Genomic DNA, 18,958 nt, shown 5'->3' with positions numbered 1-18,958 from the left:
AACTCCTCAACTGTCTCCCTCGTCTCTTTCTTCTTCATTCCTGCGTCATGTTCTCAGGGAGTTTTTCTATGAAATGCCAGGCTGAGTTAGGTCCTCCTGGGCTAGCACCAGGTAGCTCCCATTCTATGTCACTTGTTACTTATTAAATGTTGTAATTCTTCGTAACTGTAAATGCCAACTTTGGTGTCTTTCTTATTCACTGCTGTAGTCGCCCAGCCTAGTACAGTGCCTGACACACAGAGAGCACTCACTGAAGATTTTTGAGTGAACGATTGAATGAATGAATGAACGGATTGAGCTAGATACATCCCCAAGGTCTTTTTCAGTTTTGAGAAATCAATGGCACTAATTCAGTGAAGGACAAAGATGTGCTGATTGTGTTTGTATTACATGGAGCTCATTTGCTTTCAGATGATGGGATACCCACTCAGGCTGGCTCAGCAAAAAACAAAGTTACTGATATGCTGAAGTGGCTCCTGGAACCTGTAGGGTAACTTTAGGAACTGGAGAGGCCCCGGGTCGCTCAGAGGCTGTAACCAGGGACTCTTGCTATGTGACTCTGACTCCAAGCCTCTCTTCATTCTTTTGGAGCTCCCACTGTTATTCATTCCAAAGCAGACAGCTTTGTCAGTAACTTTCCTTTCATCTTGACTTGTGATTCTTCTCCTTTGGCAAGGGTAACCACCCCCCACCCCCCGCCATTACCCCACAGCCATTGCTTCTCCCATCCCTGCTTCATCAATTTTTAGGCAATTGAGGATTTCATGGTGAAATCCCTTATAAAAAATCGTTTGGAGAAAAGGCCAATGTGAAGTCTTGTTTCTGGATTCCTTCTAGCCCTGGCACAAGTGCCTCCGGGCACTGTGGGCTCTCGCTTCTTCTTGATGAGGTTGCTGATATCATGGCTGAACTCCAAGGATATTGGCAACTTAACATTATAGGAAATTCAATAATTGAACGTCTCATTTTACATGTAAAAGAGTCAAAGCCCTAACAGCTTTGGTGATGAGTTTGGCTCATAGACTGTTTTGGTAGTAGCGGTGATGTGCTGGGATTTGTGTAGCCCCTGAGTCTCCATTCAGTGCCTTTTTAGTGGTTACTGTGCCTCTTCAGAGAGAACTTCACACTTTGGTTGTTTGGTTGGTACCATAATGAAAACCGTTGTGGCTTCCCACAGGTAAGAGTATAAGAAACTAAGACAACCTCAAGGCAGGTTTGATAGGACAGGCGTCCAGATAGCTCTGGATATGAGCCATCTCTTTCCAGCCTGTCTGAGAATGTACCCTTTCCTGTAATGCTGGGTCAGATCTTAACTGTAGATGATAGCAAGAGAGCGGTGTGGTCCCTTGGTTTCTTTTCTTGCTTGTCATTCAGCATGTTCTCTGACCTGAGCCACACTCAGGCCAGCTCTTGAAAATACCATTTTTGCAACGCAAGTCTTTTTGTAGATAGAATTTCTAGAATCAGAGGACTTGATGGAATGACCAAAGTTCAACTAGCGCAGGCCTTTTCCTTCTGGGAAGGCTGCTGTAAAGACACTGCAGCAGGTTTTCTAGCAGGAGGTTTACTCCCAACTGGGAGGGACATTTCCCTCCCCTGAGGCCATATGGCACTTTGCTGTGCTTCTCCTAGGCTATTTGCTCTCTCCCCTTTTCTGTCCTATTAGCTCCTTGAGGACCTCATTATTTATCTCCTCCATCAAGTCTTGCTTAGAAGGTGTACTCAGTACACAATTCTTGCCTGTCTTAGTTTCCTATTGCTGCTATAATAAATTATCCCAATCTTAAAATAACACAAACTTATTATCTAACAGTTCTGGAGGTCAGAAATCTGAAATGGGTCTCACTGGGGTACACTCAAGATATAGACAGAGTTGTGATCCTTTGTGTAGGCTCTAGAACAGGATGGACAGGATCCACTTCTGTTGTAGTTCATTCGGGATGCTATAACAAAAATATCAGGGACTCATATCGGGGAGGGGGGCTCAGTCAGTTGAGCGTCTGACTCTTGATTTCAGCTCAGGTCATGATCCCAGAGTCATGGGATTGGGCCCCATGTTGGACTCCATGCTGAGTGTGGAGCCTGCTAAAGATTCTCTCTCTCTCTCCCTCTACCCCTCTACCCTGCTCATATTCTCAGTCTAAAATAAATTTTTAAAAAATCATAAGGTGGGTGGCTTATAAATGACAGATACTTATTTCTCAGAGTTCTGGATGCTGGAAGTCAAAGATCAGGGTGTCAGAATGGTCATGTGAGGGCCCTTTCCAATGTTGCTAACTTCTTGTATCTTTACAAGGTAGAAGGGGTGACAAGGTTCTCTGGACCCTCTTTGTAAGGGCTTCATCCTCATGACCCAGTCACCTCCCAGAGGCACCACCTCCTGATACCATAGCATTAGGGGTTAGATTCTAGACAAATGGATTTTAAGGGGATGCAAACATTCAAATCATAGCAATTTCCTTTCCTTTCCCAGCTTCTAGAGGCTGCCTGCACATTTGGCTCATGGCCCCTTTCTCCATCTTCAGAGCCAGCAACATTGGGCCAACACCTTTTCATGCTGCCATCTTTCTGTCTCTCTCTTCCATTTTTAAGAACTCTTGTGATTATATTGGGCTCATCAGATAATCCACAATAATCTTCCTATTTTGAGGTCAGCTGATTGGCAACCTTAATTCACCTTCAGTATGTAAGATAACATATTCATAGTCTCCTTGGGATTAGAAGAGGGACATCTGGGGGTAGGGGGTGGGGGAGGAAGCGGAGAGCATTAATCTGTCTATCATGTTGCCCAAACACAATGAGTGAAATAAGTATTCTGATTATTGGGACAATAGTCAAGACAGCTGCCTCCTTTAGTCAAATGTTTTTCTGAAAAGTAATCAATCATTTTTTTTCTATAATTGAATTGCATTTTATAGGTACCAGAGGAAGTATTTATGCTTTAAATCTTCTAATTGATTGTTTTGCTACACTAAGATTTATATACATTTGATTTTATTAAGGCAAGATTCACCTCTTTTACCATGTTAGAACATTTGTTTTGTACAAATCTGTGTAAGGGTTATTATGGGAAAAAAATTTGCATTAAAACTATAGATTTGCAGTTCTTGGAGTATGTGGTGTGTGCTTTTTTAGGGGTGGCTTTTTTAGAAAAGAAGCTAATATCAGCAACCTAATAAACTAAATGTCCTACTTTCCCTTTTTTATAAGGAATAAATAATTTAATAGGCTAAATAGGATTCTATGCAGTGCTTTTAACTGTCATAAATGCTATTAAGTGGATTTATAGGCTATGGAAATATAAATTCAGAGTTCTGCTGATATGAAGAACTGTTATAATTTGCTCTCTAAGGAATTCAATGAAAACAGAAAATCACATTTTTATGTAAGTTTGTTTTTCAGAAAGCAGTAACAGGGTAAACTGGACCTTAATTAGCACATTTTTAATTATTAATTAAGTATGAACGTTTGCTCCATTTCCTTAACTGTAGCGGATGCATTACTAATTTGAACATCATTCTTATAACCACCTTGCAAGGTAGTTGTTAGTATTTCCATTACACAGATAATAAAATCAAGGCTCAGAGAGGTCAAGTACGTTGTCCAAAGTCACAGATATAAAAAGTCCATGTTTGGGAAGCCTGCATTTAGATTTGAGTGTACCCAACCCCAAAGTTCATATCCTTTCCATTCTAACACAGCAAGAGTCCTTAATGCCAACATTTTGCACAAAAACTCAACAAATTTATGACTTTGGGCTGAAGATGAATTTCAGGATTGCTTCTCTCTTCCTGTTTATAGGAACTGCGCTTTCAACACAGCCACCACCAGGGAAACATCTAGATTCTTTACTCTTTTGGGGTTTATTGCCTTATCCCTTGGAAGTAGGAAGTGATAGAATCCTTGATGATCTGTGATTTATAAATGTGCAATGGTGTCAGTCTGACAGCAAAGGAAGAGTTATGGTTCTAAAGCAATCTTTCCAAAAAGGCAAAACCAAAGATCTTATTACAATATTTGCTTTAAATGTACTAGATGTTGATGATGGGAAAGTGGCATTTTGCAGCTTTTCTTTTGTATGGGAAATTAAATACAAAGAGATGATTTGTGGAAGATTTTTCTCCAAAACAAAATCCTTAGTTTCCTGTGAGAAATTCTCTCTCTTTGAGAAAAGAATTTATTTCTCTCATTCAATCTTTGAAAAGGCAGGCAGGATGGTAGGAGAGGCCTTTTTTATTCATTGAATGATTTTGTTGTCTCTTTTCTCCTTTTTCTTTATCTTCAACCCACATGACTCCTCAGTGTCCAGAAAGACTTTAAGGAGTCTTTTGTGAATATTATAGCTTAAAGGGTACTAGTTTAATTATTTGGATAAACGAAGAGCTGTTGGATAGCACTTATTTTGCAATACTTTTGGATGTATTACAATTTATTCTCTAAGGATTCTGGGAATTTCATGAAATTCCATTAGCTTATTTAACATGTGGCATTTCACTTGCACATAGTTCCCAACTTAAAAAAGATGGTTAATTAAGCACTGTACCCAATGTGGGGCTTGAACTCATGACCCTGAGATCAAGAGTCACATGCTACACTGACTGAACTGGCCAGGTGCCCCATAAAGTTCCCAAATTTTGATGGTAGAAACTCTAACAGTTGGGAATAGGTTTAATATGCACAAAGTATGCCCTAAATAAGAACTTTCCCTTTCCCCTCTGTCTTTCTCTATCTCTATCTCTGTCTCTGTTTCTCTCTCTCTCTCTCTCTCTCTCTCTCTCTCTCTCTCTCTCTCCCTCTCTCTCTCTCACACACACACACACACACACACACACACACACACACACACCCAGAGAGAAGTACAGTAGGACTAGAATGGCAGCTTTCTCCATGAAGGCTTCAGATTCCAGGCTTCTGCCAGCTCACATCTCCACCATCCACCTCTAGGGTGAATAGCCCACTTCCCCACGGTCCACAGTGGTGGCCGTCACATCCATGCTCCCAAGAAGTAGGATGGTAAATGGAGTGAAAAAGAAAAGTCTAAGGGCTCAGACAAGTTTGTTTGCTCATTGGGTTTTGAGGAAGGTCCTGGAAGCTACACATGACATCTGTTCACATCTAATTGGCTGGTCCTTAATCACAAAGCCACAGAGAAATAAGGGAGGCTGGAAAACGTCTTTATTCTGGGCAGCTATTTCCCACCTAAGGATTCTATTTCTATGGAGGAGAAAATGGATATTGAGGGACAACTAGCAGCTATAGACATAATAGCTGCTCTTTTAGATCTCTAAAGGGCCATCATGTGAACCAAAGCATTCAATTTACTCTTTGTAGCATCAAGGAGCAAAACATGAGCCTGATTTTAAAGTGATGGGAAGGAGACATTTGGTTCATCATAAGAGAGAACTTTCTAACAGCTGGAACATTGTACGATGGATGTCTTGACATTTTGTAGTGGAGAGCTCATTACATCTGGGAGGTATTCAAGCAGCAGGTGCTTACTATCTATCAGACATGGTATAGAGAGGATTTCTCCACTGGAAGGAAGATAGGACTGGAGGACTACTAAGGTATCTTCTATTCCAAGAACCTGTGAAACCAAGTACATCTTAACATCTGTAGGATCTGCGATGATACCCTTTTTTTTTTTTTAATTACAGATATTGGTGATTTTTTTTCTTGCTTATTCTTCTAGGTGTTTATTAATTCTATTATTTTGCCTCAAGAATCAATTCTGGATTTCTTGTGTTCTTTATTGGACATTGTTTTCAATTTAATCAATTTCTGCTCTCTTTATAATTCCCTTCCTTTTACCTTCATTGTTTTACTTTGCTCTTTTTCCCCACGACTTGAGGTGGAGACTTAGATTGTGGATATTCAGCCTTATAAAAAATTAAATGCTTGTATTAATTTAGGGTCAAATGAATAGAATCGTGAAAGTAAACCATAAAGCACAATACAAAGGTGCTATTCATATCACTTTTTCAGTAACTGCCCAGTCACCCTGGGAAGACTAGTTTTAGTATGGTTCTTTTTGTCTCTTTCCCTGATCTCTTCTATGCCATCCAATTACGTTTATCAAAGGGGTTTTGAGGCACTTTAAGGTCTTTGAGGTTTGTTCTGATCCCAAAAGAAGGGCTCTTTTTAGCTCTTTCCCTGGTTCTCTCTGGTAAACTGGCTGGTCTGCAGGTTAGCTTTTGCTCTTCTGTCAGCCTCCTCTGAATTTCTACCACGCAAATCTCCATCATTTTCCAGAGCACCCTTAAACTTGAACTTCTCCACACTCTATTTCAAATAGTCATTTCCTTTGGGAAGATCTTCAGAGCTCTCTGTTCTTATGGACTGCCTCTCTGAAAAAAGCTCTGAGTAACTACTCTGGGCACTGGACTATGGTGGTAGCCTCCAGTCTTCTGAGACTGTCTCTGATATGGAATCTCTGTCCTACAAGTGAACTTGTTGAGAGCAGTAAGGCCCCAGCATTCTCTACCTATTGTACCTGGAGTAGAACCTGTTTGCTCTGTGAGGGGGGCTAGGTGGACAAAGGGAGCCCCCACCATCTTGGCTGTATTCACCAGGAATTTGACACCAAAACAGGAGAAATACTGATGGTCTGCCTTTTCCAGGGAGGCAGTGTATCCTTTGAGCTGAGGGGAGAAGGAACCCAGTCTTGTTGTTCACACCTTTCTAGCATTTAGCTTCCATCAAACTGAGCTAAGGGGTTAGGGAGGATCATGACTCAAGTGCCACAGACTCTCAATATTCTTATCAAGTTTTAGTATTTTTTTTCTTGAATAAGGGTTTCTTCACTGGCTATATACCCTAAGTAAGATTTTCAGAGGCTTTATGATATTTTAAAGTATTTTTCACTGGTTATTTTTGTTGTATGGGGGAACATGTCCATGGAGCTCCTCAAAGTGCCGTTCTAAAAGAGAACGTGTGTGTGTGTGTGTGTGTGTGTGTGTTAATTAACATATATACACATTTTCATTAAATAGTGCTTTAGGCGCATGCAAGTTTTGATGCATTGTATCTTGTTCAGTTCAAAATGTTTCTAAATTGCAATGTAATTTTTTAAATCCATGGGTCACTTAGAAATGTATCACCTAAAAACGATTTAAGAGGTTTTCTATTTGTCTTTTTAATACTGATTATTAGCTGTGCTCCATTGTGTACACAGAGTATACTCTGTGATTTTGGTCATTTATAATGTGTTGGAGACATTCCTATGGTCCAGCATGTAGTCAATATTGTTAAAAACATTCTAGAAAAAAAATATGTGTATTCTGTAATTTAGATTATTCTTCACATGCTAATTAAGCCAAGTAGGTTAATTTTGTCACTGAGATATTCTATATCTCTAACTTGTTGTTTTCTGTTTGTTCTATGAGTTATTGGGGAAGATATGTTAAATCAATACTATGACCATGATTTTTTTTCTATTTATCTTGGTGCTATTTTATTACGTGCATATGCATGTTTAGAAAGGCAAATCATGAAGTGTTCCTTTATATCTCCAGTAGTCTTTCTTTCTTTTTTTTTTTTTAAGTTTTTTATTTTGAGAGAGAGTGAAGGAGGTGAAGGGAAAGAAGGAGAGAGACAGAATACCAAGCAGGTACTGCACTGCTAGCATGGAGTTGACACAGGGCTCGAACTCACAAACCGTGAGATCATGACCTGAGCAGAAATCAAGAGTTGGACACTTAACCGACTGATCCCCACCCCACCCTCCAGGTGCCCCTCTATCAGTATTTCTTGCTTATAATACTACCAACTACTATTTCTTGATAGTAATGTTGCTACACCAGCTTTTGCTAGGTAGTTTATATATCACTTCCCATTTCTTGTGTCTAGTAAAGTTAGAATTTGCTTATTAATATAATCTGATGTTTGTTGTCTTTTAACTGGAATATTTAATCAGTTTACGTATTTTGGTAAATACTGACTTGTTTGAGATTAAGTCTTTGATGTTACTATTTCTCCTATCATTTTCTTTCTTTTTTCCCCTCCTTTCTTGCTTCTTTGGGGAATCAAGAAAATTGAAAAATGAGTTTTCTGATGTATTAATTTATTAGCTATTCGTTCTTTTGTTAGTCTTTTAGTGGATACAAGGATTACACTGTGTACCCTTACCTTATGAGAGATTTATTAATTAGTACTTTTACCAGAATATAAGAATCTTAGAACGTCGTAATTCTATCCGTCCTTTCTTCCCTTTTCTGCTAATATTGCCCTGTGTTTTGAATCTATACATATTTTAAGCCCCACAAGTCATAATTTTATAAGATCAGTATTCATTTAGACTTATGTATATATTTGCCCTTTCTGTATCTCTGTTTCCATCTCACGTTGTTTTCTTCTGCCTAAATAACTCTTTAGAAACTTAGTGTAATTCTTTTGAAGCAAAAATTCCCTCAGGTTTTGACTGAAAATGTTTTATGTTATCTCCATTTAAAATGTTTTTAATCAAACTTATATTTTGAGATGAGTGTATATTCACATGCACTTGTAAGAAACAACACAGAGAGAATCCAAATATCTTTTACCCACTTTCCCTTAAAGGTAGTGAAACTGTAATCCCAGATTACAACCAGGATACTGACATTGATACAGAAGCTGTCAAGACACAGAAGTTTTCGTCACCACAAGGATCCCTCAGTTGTTCTTTAACAACATAAGTACTTCTCTCCCACCCACCGCCACATTACTCTCTGGAAACCACTAATCTGTTTCTATAATTTTGCCATATCAATAATGGTATGTAAATGGATCGTATAGTTTGTGACTTTTTGAGAGTAGCTTTTTCACTCAGGAATAAATTCTCTGGACGTTCATGCAGGTTTTCTTGTGTATCAGTACTTTGTTCCATTTTAGTACAGAATAGTATTCCCAGGTGTGGATACGCTAAAATTTACCACTCGCCCATTGAAAGCATCAAATTAGTGGTCATCACAAAGCTAGAAGCTTTCACGTACAAGCTGTTGTGTTAACATAAGTCTTCATTTCTCTGAAATAACAGGAGCACAAATGCTGAGTCATATGGTGGTTGCATGTGTAATACTTTGGAAAAACTGCCAAACTATTAACCGTAGTGGCTGTATCATTTTACAATCCCACCAGCAATGTATACGTGATTCAGTTTCTCTGTATCCTTGCCAACATTCAATATGGTCACAATTTTTTATTTTTGTCATTTTGATAGATGTCTAGTGATATCTCATTATGGTTTTTTTAACTTGCATTTCCCTAATGGTTAATAATGTTAGAAAATCTTCTCATGTGTTTGTTTGTCATCTGTATATATTCTTTGGGGAAATATCTGTCTTTTGCTGATTTTCTGGTTGGATTGTTTGTCTTACTGTTAAATTTTACTGTTAAAAATCTTCTGTTGTGCATTTAGAGTTAATATGACTTTGTGGGGTGCCTGGGTGGTTCCGTCAGTTGAGTGTCCAACTTTGGCTCAGGTCATGATCTCGCGGTTCACAGGTTTGAGCCCTGCATTGGACTCTGTGCTGACAGCTCAGAGCCTAGAGCCTGCTTCAAATTCTGTGTGTGTGTCTCTCTCTCTGCCCCTCCCCTGTCCACACTCTGTCTCTCTCTCTCTTTCTCTCTGAAAAATAAATAAAAACATTAAAAAAATTTAGACTTAATATGACTTTATAGTCTTACTGCTTTTAAGATTTTTGTCTTTGTCTTTAGTGTTCAGCAGGTTGGTCATGATGTGTCTACATGTGATTTTCTTTGTAGTTATCCTGTTTGGTATATAAAGGGATTCTTAAATCTGTTGTTTTATAAATTTTAGAAATTTCTCAGCCCCTTCTCTTCAAATATTGCTTTTGTCCTGTCTCTCTCTCCTCTCCCAAATACACACATTAGCCTTTCATCATGTCCTGAATGTCTCTTAAAACATTGATTCTGTATTTTCCATTCTTCTTTTCTTCTTATACTTCACTCTAGATATTGTCTGCTAATCTACCTTTCATTTCACTATTTTTCTCTTTGGTATATCTTCTCTATTCTTTTTTGTTTTTAAAGTTTTATTTATTTTGAAGAAGAGAGAGAGAGAGAGCATGCACAAGTGGGGGAGGGGCAGAGAGAGAAGGCGAGAGAGAGAATCCCAAGCAGCCTCCGTGCTCAGTGCAGAGCCAGAGTCAGGGCTCAGTCCCACTTGACCTCGGCATCATGACCTGAACCAAAATCAAGAGTCGGACTCTTAACCAACTGAGCCACCTAGGCTCCCATATCTTCTGTACTCTTGAACTAATCTGTTGTGTTCTTAATTTCAGTTATTGGATTTTTTAGTTCTTAAATTTCCATAGTTCTTTTTTCATAGATTTAATTTTTTACAGGTGGAATGATCCGTCTTGCCATTTATTTTCTTGAAAGTATTACTTACAGTTATTTTTATCTTATTTTTTATTTTTTTAAGAGATAGAGAGAGAGCAGGGGGAAGGGGCAGAGGAAGAGAGAGAGAGAACCCGAAGCAGGCTCCACATTGGGCATGGAGCCTGATGCAGGGCTTGATCCCATGACTGTGAGATCATGACCTGAGCCCAAATCAAGAGTCAGATGCTTAACCAACTGAGCCACCCAGGCACCCCTACTTACAGTTAATTTTAAGTCCCTGTCTGATAACTACAAAAGGTGACTCACCAGTGGATCTCTCTCTATTTTGTCCTCTTGGATTTAGACCTGTCTCTTGGCATGATTAATAGTTTTGCATCAAATTGGAATTGGTGTATGAAAAATGATAGAGGTTTTGTATGATGTCATTTTTCTTTAGAGAGGGTTAATTTTTTCTAGATGATAGTTAGAATATAGACAAATTACCTTGATCCAACTAGGCACTGTAATAAATCTAGAATGAATCCTGGGTTTTCTGAGGATGCATCTATTCCCTGTTTTCCATGATTTCTGTGGCATTGCCTTTGAGTTGTGAGACCTGAAAACTTAGGGTGTTTACCAGCTCCAACTCCTTGGAGGATCCTGAACTCCAATTTTTGTTTCCCTAGGGCTACAAGACTGCTAACCTCTCCCTTCACATTCTCACGCTCTTTGCTGCATTTTTTGCTTTACTTCTTGTTCTAGTGCCTAACATCATTTAGGAATTGGCAAACACTTCAAGAGGAAAACAATTCAGAAACTTAGTATCACTTCTTTATGATACCTTTTTCTCTTTAAGCCAGGATTCAATCCCCCAATTCCTGGATGCTTTTGAACATTTGTACTCTAATTTTTATCTCTCTAGTCTCTGAGAATGCCAGAAGCCCCACACCACATATCAAATAACTTGAGGAGAAAAGCAGCAGGTAGAGAATGTTGGGCTTATATCAATATATTTTCCTTTTATCTGAGATCTTGGAACTTACAGATTTTTCTGCCTTTACTACTCATTGATGTCTTCCAACCACTTTTTAAAAAATCCAGCTCTTACTATTATCTCAGTGAGAGTATTGGTTTGAACACACGTAACTCCACCATGGTGGGCAACAGAAGTTGCCCAAGCCTGTGCAATCCAAATAGTTGGCTTCAGTGAAAACTATAATAACCTGGGCACCGTTTTATTCAGGATATTTTCACTACTTTACTTTGCCCGTTCTCTTTGATTCAAATCTTCGTGATTCGATTTTTCTTGCCATGTCACTCCTTAGGCCAAAGCTAGATTAGATAACTAGACTTCCCAGATGCAGAAAAAAATAAGGTGGCCTTTTCTCCCTCGTAAGAAATTAAAAATAGAGAACAATCCTCAAGTATAAAATGAACATAAGAAATAATTCAATTCTTTCTAAAAATGCATCACATGTAAATTATTTCCCAGAATTGATGAAGCCAGGCTTCCTGAGTGTAGATTCTGGCTCTGCCATGCATTAGGTAGGCCAATTACGTGACATCTCTATGCTTAAGGTTCACCAACTGTGAAATCTGGAAAAGAATTGTACCTGCCTTATAGGATTATTATAGTAAATAATTTAATATCTTGACAGCACTTAGAACAATGCTTTACATGTATTTAGTGCTCAATTAATGTAAGTTAATATAAAAGATTATCCAGGGGCGCCTGGGTGGCTCGTCAGTTAAGCGTCAGACTTCGGCTCGGGTCATGATCTCACAGTTCGTGGGTTTGAGCCCTGCATCGGGCTCTGTGCTGACAGCTCGGAGCCTGGAGCCTGCTTCGGATTCTGTGTCTCCCTCTCTCTCTGCCCCTCCCCCACTCACACTCTGTCTCTTGCTCTCAAAAAATAAATTAAAACATTAAAAAAAATTTTTTTTAAATAAAAAAAGATTATCCAACATCAACAGCAATAGCCATAAAGTACATCGGCATATAACTTATCTCATGATTTAGTAGAGATAAGTTTGATTTACTTGGTAAATTTATTTGAACCCTTTCTTTGTTAGAAAATTTTGTGATAAGTCTACATTTTAATATTTATTTTTCCTTCCGTTGCCTTTTTTGGGGTTGAGGGTTATTCTCTTCTCTGTTAGTGAGAATAAAAAGGAGCCATTTTTTTTTTCTATTGCTCAGCAGTGATTTCCCAATAGGAGAGTCACTCAACATTTTTTAAGCTCTCATCATGTTCTGTGCCCTGTGCTAAACACGGAGTTGTAGAGATGAATAAGAGTCTCCTTTCCCCAAAAGTCTTTGTAGACTTACTAGAATCAGAAAGATAAGCCAGAAGTGACATACACATTAAGCCATCTACCCCATGGCTGGGAGTCAGACTTTTAGAAAACATTAACTTTATAACCTTCACAACAACCTTAGGATGTAGGCACTAAGGATCGGAGGACTTAAATAACTTGCCCAGATGAGATTTGAACCCAGTGTCTCCAAAAATGCATCCATGGCCTTCCCATTAATGTTAAGATGGGGAGATAGGAACATTTTTACCTAGAAAGGCTGATTCTAGTTGTCTGTTCATGACCCAAAGGACCTGTTAGTTCAGGTGTGTGAACCCAAGTCAGACTCCCTGTTGGGTATTTATCAGTTATTTCTGGCAAAGTGGTCAGACTAATAATAGGCAGCCTTGGCATTCATACAGCAAATGAAAACTGTGGTGCAGAACTGTTTTTGAGTGGATATTTTTAAATTCAGTGAATCATGTTCACCTTAAAAAAATGTGTTGTCATTTAAAACCTAAACGACATACTCTCTCAGTGTGATGGGCTGTGAATGGAAAAACCCACATCTGTATGTCCCATGATATTTTCAACTACATTTGGATTAATTAGCCAAATTGGTAGAAACCTGAGCACCAGTGAGATCAGTCATCATGATTTCAACCCTGCAGGTGACTGGAAGCTTCTTCAGCTGTAAGAAGAATCTCTTAATCCTAGGTAGTTTGCCAAGGGAAAATGAGTGATAGCATTTTGGAAGTATGCAAGAGAAAGCACGCATCCACTTTTCTTTTTGAAGGTCCGTCCACTGATTATTTTGACTTATAATGAGTTTAAGCCCAAGTCAGTATAAAGTGTCCTTACTCTAAAAAATGATGGAAAATTCAAAAGGAAAAGATGTCAGTGTTTGCTGAATTTCAGGTTAAAGCCCTGGGTTTTAGGAATTTTCATTTACCAAGAACTTCTTGTTTCAGAGGACATCACCTATTGGCAGAGCTTGGTACTGCAGTTTTACTCAGATGCTGAAGCTACAGAAAGAGCTGATCGATAAGTCAGCCATGGATCCAGAGTCAGGGAGATGTTACAGCAGGCAGCTCAGAGGACATGTGAAGTCTACAAAGACATACTTTCTCTCCTCTCTTCCCATTCTGCTCATTACTAGGATGTGCATTTCTGAACAGAAACCCAGAACCATAACTGTAACAAACTGCAAAATTGTGAATTGTGGCTGAAACCTGCCCCTGCTGAGATATCTCGACCTATTTCAGATGGACATTGGGCTCAAAAAGCTCATTGTTCTTGTGCGAACAGGTAAATTCTCATCTATCATAACTCTGAAATCGTTGTAGCACTGCAGCTTGATTTTACTTTTGCATTGCTATAGCTAATAGCATCAGGAAAATAACTTTGCAAATACAAATATGTCTTTTCTCCCAGCTGGGGCTGGGACAGAAGTAAAAGAAGAAGAAGGAATAGAAGGATTTTACAGCCACAGTTTGGACATTAGTCTTATTGTTCAACAAGAAGCAATTTCTGACTCTGAAGAAATTTCATTCTTTCAGAGTGACACAAATGTAATCTGCTCAGCTGGTTTAGCTTCCGTTTATATTTTGTAGCACCTCAGAGCTACCACCGCCCCCCCCCCCCCCCCCCGCCCCGGCCCTGGCCTTTTTTTTTTTTTTCTTTTTAAGAACCAGAGTAGAAATCCTGATAACACTAGCATGGAAAGGTCCTTCGGGTTTTGCAAGCAATCTCTTTTCCCCTACATTTTAACTCTTTTCCCTTTGAATGAGTATACATTTTCTGCGTGTATTTTTCAGGGTCCTTCCTGTGGGCCTCATTCCATTTTGTTTAATTGGTTTCCTGTTAATTGAGAAGGAGAATGAACTAGGAAATAAGCACGTGTGCTGAATTAGAAGTACGCGGGGGAAATAAAGCTGAAGTTAGAAAACGTGCAGGACTGTTCTTTATTCTGGACTGTAGGCTTTCACTGCACTTGGCGTTCATGGGGCATTCACCCACTTACTCCACACTGAGCCCCAGAGGGGCTCAGGTGATAGCCTTTAGGAGGAGAGCATTTAGGAGGAGAGCATCTGGCACCTGTATGGCGGCCTCAAAGCAAACGTCTAAAAGTATTTTCGATGTACTCACAAGGCCGTTTTAAAGTGGTGCTGTTTTGAAACTTTGGTCATCATTGTTGCATAGACATTTTACATTGCTGGACTTGGGAATTCATCAGCCGTTTTCCCCCATCCCGCTTGCTGTCAGGGTCCTTGGATTCTCTCTTCTGACTCTGGGCCGCTACCCCATGTTTCTTGTTCTTTGCATGACTAACATGGTCTCAGTACATCGACGTGGATTCTTAGGGAGTTTTTAAGATCTGATTTCTTCCAATTCCCCTGGAGTTTCTGTTTGTATCCGTTTGCTTGCAAATAGATTTAATTAGCTCAGAAAACTAAACCCCCCCCCTCCAGAATTTTTCAGTTTCTTTCCTTCTGTTCTATAAAGAGAGATGCACGCTTTGTGCTGGTGATAATGAGACCAGTGGGAACTTCGGAGTGGCATGCATTTTCCTGCGAGGAAGTGTCAGAAAACAGACATAAAAGTCTTAAAGAGGAAAGTTGTAGGCAAGCTTGAGTCACAACTTCAGGGGCCGAGGTTGTCCGGGAGCTGTCCGTGATGACTGTGGTGTGCGTGTGTGTGTGTGTGTGTGTGTGTGTGTGTGTGTGTGTGTGTACACACGTTGTACACACACACATGCACCCCACAGTGACAGATGACCTATTGAAATAATTTCAGAGCTGTTCTGTGGTTGCTACGACAACCAATGCTCTCTTGGCTTTCATCTGGCCATGTGACAGGGACTTTGACGTCAGCTGGAGGCAGAGTCTGTGGCTGAGTCCACACAGTCAAAGGCCTGTGAGAATCTGGTGGATGCTGGCTGCTGCTGCCACCGCTGCTGCTCTCCACGCCGCACCGCTGCTTTCCAGGGGCTGCAGAGCATGGACTGTTAAATCTTGCACTTCTTTTGTGTGAGGTAATTCGTCTGCTTTATATACAGTACTTGGATGGTTTATAGCTTATTGTGGTTTTCCCGTCTCTTTTACCTCCTACAAGTTTGTCTTCATGAGCAATTATTGTTGTGCCAGGGGGAAAAAAATGTGAAGCGGCTTCTAGTTGCTAATTTTGTGTGGAGTCTCTGGAATTTGGTTAAATTTGGATTAACGTTCTCCGAAGTGAGTTAAAATATAATAGCCTTTCTTGCTCAACACTTGCTAGCATGACATTATTCAGAGATACGGATTTTGCAGCTGAGCCAAATATTCCCGTTGAATTCCAGGAATCCTCCCTTCAGCATTGTTTTGGGTTTAAAGACTCCAGCATAGCCTTGCAATATGTTGCTGGCTGCTTTTTTTTTTTTTTAAACAATTGTTCCTCATTCTAAATCAGCCTGGAATAGTTTGGAATTTGGTTTCTATCTTGTTTGCAGCATGCATAATTAGCAACAATAGGCACAGCGGGGAAAGAACATTATACTTTGAAACAAAAGTTGGGACTTTTCTTGTAAATAGGGTATTCTGAAAATACCAGAGAAACTGTCAACAGCTTCCTGTTTAGAGAAAAATAATCTGGACTATGCCAAGGAAGTTGGGGTGGAACCTCTTACGCCTGTGTGCATGCAGTTGCTTCTTGGTTGTTAGAGCAAAGTGTACATTTTCAGTATCTTCCTCTGAAAATTCAGCTGTGTGGAGAGTGGCATTGGATGCTCTTCACTAAGGAAGGAGTCATGTAAGCTGTTCTTACATTTAAGAATTGAAATATTACCCATAGAAGAAAAGAATAGCCCTAAAACTAAATTATCATTGGTAGGGGTCACTTTAACGCAAATACAGATATAAACAGTCACTAAAATTTTGCTCCAGGTCTTGAATGAATAATTTGATAACTGTGATTAATAAGGCCTCTTATCTCCTTATTCCTGTCACAGTATACAATGCAAATTGTTTTATGTGCATTGTTGTAGTTCATTTTCTTCCCAAGTTTAGTAATTTTGGGTTTTCTATCATTGCACACAGGTTGGATGGTTTTGCAGCTGATAATTCAAAAAAAACAAAAACAAAAACCTCTGACATCGATTTAATCGAAGTCTACATTTATGATCAGGTTTCTAAATCTTACAAATTCAACAGGAGAAATAGGCAGATTTTAGAGCAGCACATGTAATATACCTACTATTTTGATGGATAGATAATAATGGTTTAACTATGTACATGAATAATATATATCTTACGTGAATTATATCTCAATGCAATGCAAGAATATATTGTTCTTAATTAGTTTCAGAATTCTGTTTGCATTTATTTTGCTCTTGGAGATGGAGATGAGGATTTTGAACCGTATTTCGCTTCAGTCAGTGATAAGTGAATAATTGTGTGTGCATCAATAATTTTTCAGTAGCTTTCAATGACTGAAAATTCATTTAACTGACTGGCAGTTGATAACTTTCTCTTTGGCCAGAGTCCCCATGGAGGATTTTCCAAAAAGTCCAATATGCTTAAATCAAGACACATCTATTGAGGCATCATGTCACCATATGATTTATCTCATGATTATAATAACTCAGAGGCCACATTCTTAACACCCCTAGAAATATGTTAATTGATTTGCAACATTTCAAATGAGCATGAATAGGACCGGTAGCACGGTGACTTAATAGCACTATCTTTGATGGAGTACTTTGATGGTTCCTTCTTTTATGAAAAATAAGGAATTATCATTACAGTTTAGATAGCAAAGATATAGCAAAGATTTTCCTAGTGCTCCCTCTGTGATGCTTTAAGTTAAAGTTATAAAATGACTGTGTTCAATGCCCTTATAAAATGCCCTGGATTTCAGCAGTGTGAAATATATGAGAACAAGTCAGTGTCGATGGCAATATGTCAGTGATCACATCTATCACCAGAAGAGAGCATCCTATATGCCACGATTGCAGAGATGTTCTAAAATCTGCAGGTTTTTTATTCTTATGGCAAAATTTTTAAAAAATGACTTTCCTCACAATTGCCTATTTACAGCAATGAGACTGTGCTGATTTCAAGGTCAACTTTGTTTCAGCTTCACAAGATAGCAGCAAGGAATGATTTACTCTGAAGCCCGCTGTTGAATTATTAGATACTTGGTATAGTTTCGGGGTTTTTCAAAGCTGTTTGGTGTCATAGGCTTCTTTGGCAACCTAGTAGAGCCTCTAGACTTCTCAGAACGATGCTTTTAAATGCGTAAGATAAAGTATGCAGTAGCACAAAGGAAACCACTCTTCTTGAAATACATTAACCAGATTTTTAAAAATTGTGATATGTGCCTTATTAATAATCTATTATTAAATAATACAAACTAGCAGCAGGTATAAATACCATAATTTTGAAGTTGTGATGAGTGTAAAAGGTATTTCAGAAAAATCCATACCGACTGTAACGTGATGTGAGAATATCCGTGATTTCTCTTGGCAACAAAATCATAGGTACTGTGTGGTTTGTAGCCTACATTTCAATGAAAAGAAATACTAAATTTCAGCTTGAGACTGGTAAAACTAAAAGTGGAATATTTTTCCCATCCAAGTTCCTGGATCCCTTTGAATTCTATTCACCCCAGAGTTAAATGGCGTGTAAGCTAGTGATGCCAAAATGTCACAGAACTGCATCGGACAAAACCCACACCACCATTTCCACATTCAGTTCCACAGCTGATTTTATTCTCTGAATGTGTGAATTTCACAGTGTTCTCTAATTTCTGTGTGAAAAGGGATGATCTATCCAGACAGCTACCAAGCTATAACTTTCTTTTGTTTTTCCTCCGTGAAATCTGTAAACATTCTTAGGTTACACGGACTGAGGAACTCTTACCTCATCAGATAGGGGTTAAGGGGAAGGACTCACTCAGTATTAATGCAAGTTATGCAAGTTAAAACCAAGGACCATGGAAGTAAGACCTTAGCTATTTACAAAGCAACCTTTATCCACTCAAAGAAAATAAGCTGTACTTAGGTGAACAATGTGGGATATTATATGAGATCATTAAGGAACTTATGTAACTTTTGGGGCGCCTGGGTGGCTCCATCAGTTAAGTGTCCGACTTCGACTCAGGTCATGATCTTGCAGTTCACAAGTTTGAGCCCCGCTTCGGGATCTGTTCTGACAGCTCAGAGCCTGGAGCCTGCTTCAGATTCTGTGTTTCCGTCTCTCTCTGCCCCTCCCCCACTCACGCTCTGTCTCTCTCTCTCTCAAAAATAAATAGACATTAAAAAAAAAGAACTTATGTAACTTTTTAGTTTAATGTAAAGCACATAATT

At 39.0% G+C, this 18,958-nt stretch overlaps 1 protein-coding gene across 5 annotated transcripts in view; it reads left to right on the top strand.

The window, feature by feature from the left end:
- Window positions 1-18,958, top strand: part of NCALD (neurocalcin delta) — a 404,877-nt gene that overhangs the window by 307,816 nt on the left and 78,103 nt on the right. The window contains exon 1 of one of the 5 annotated variants that reach the window (XM_047842835.1): window positions 15,527-15,649. The exons of the other annotated variants lie outside the window; for them this stretch is intronic. The gene's annotated coding sequence lies outside the window, so the exon portion shown is untranslated. Of the gene's footprint in view, window positions 1-15,526; window positions 15,650-18,958 lie in introns of those variants that run through there. 5 annotated transcript variants of the gene reach the window in all.

Source organism: Prionailurus viverrinus, chromosome F2 (assembly GCF_022837055.1).
Source record: "Prionailurus viverrinus isolate Anna chromosome F2, UM_Priviv_1.0, whole genome shotgun sequence".
Lineage (NCBI taxonomy): Eukaryota > Metazoa > Chordata > Mammalia > Carnivora > Felidae > Prionailurus > Prionailurus viverrinus.
Note: the sequence above shows the minus strand (reverse complement) of the source record. Positions and strands in the feature narration are given on the sequence as shown.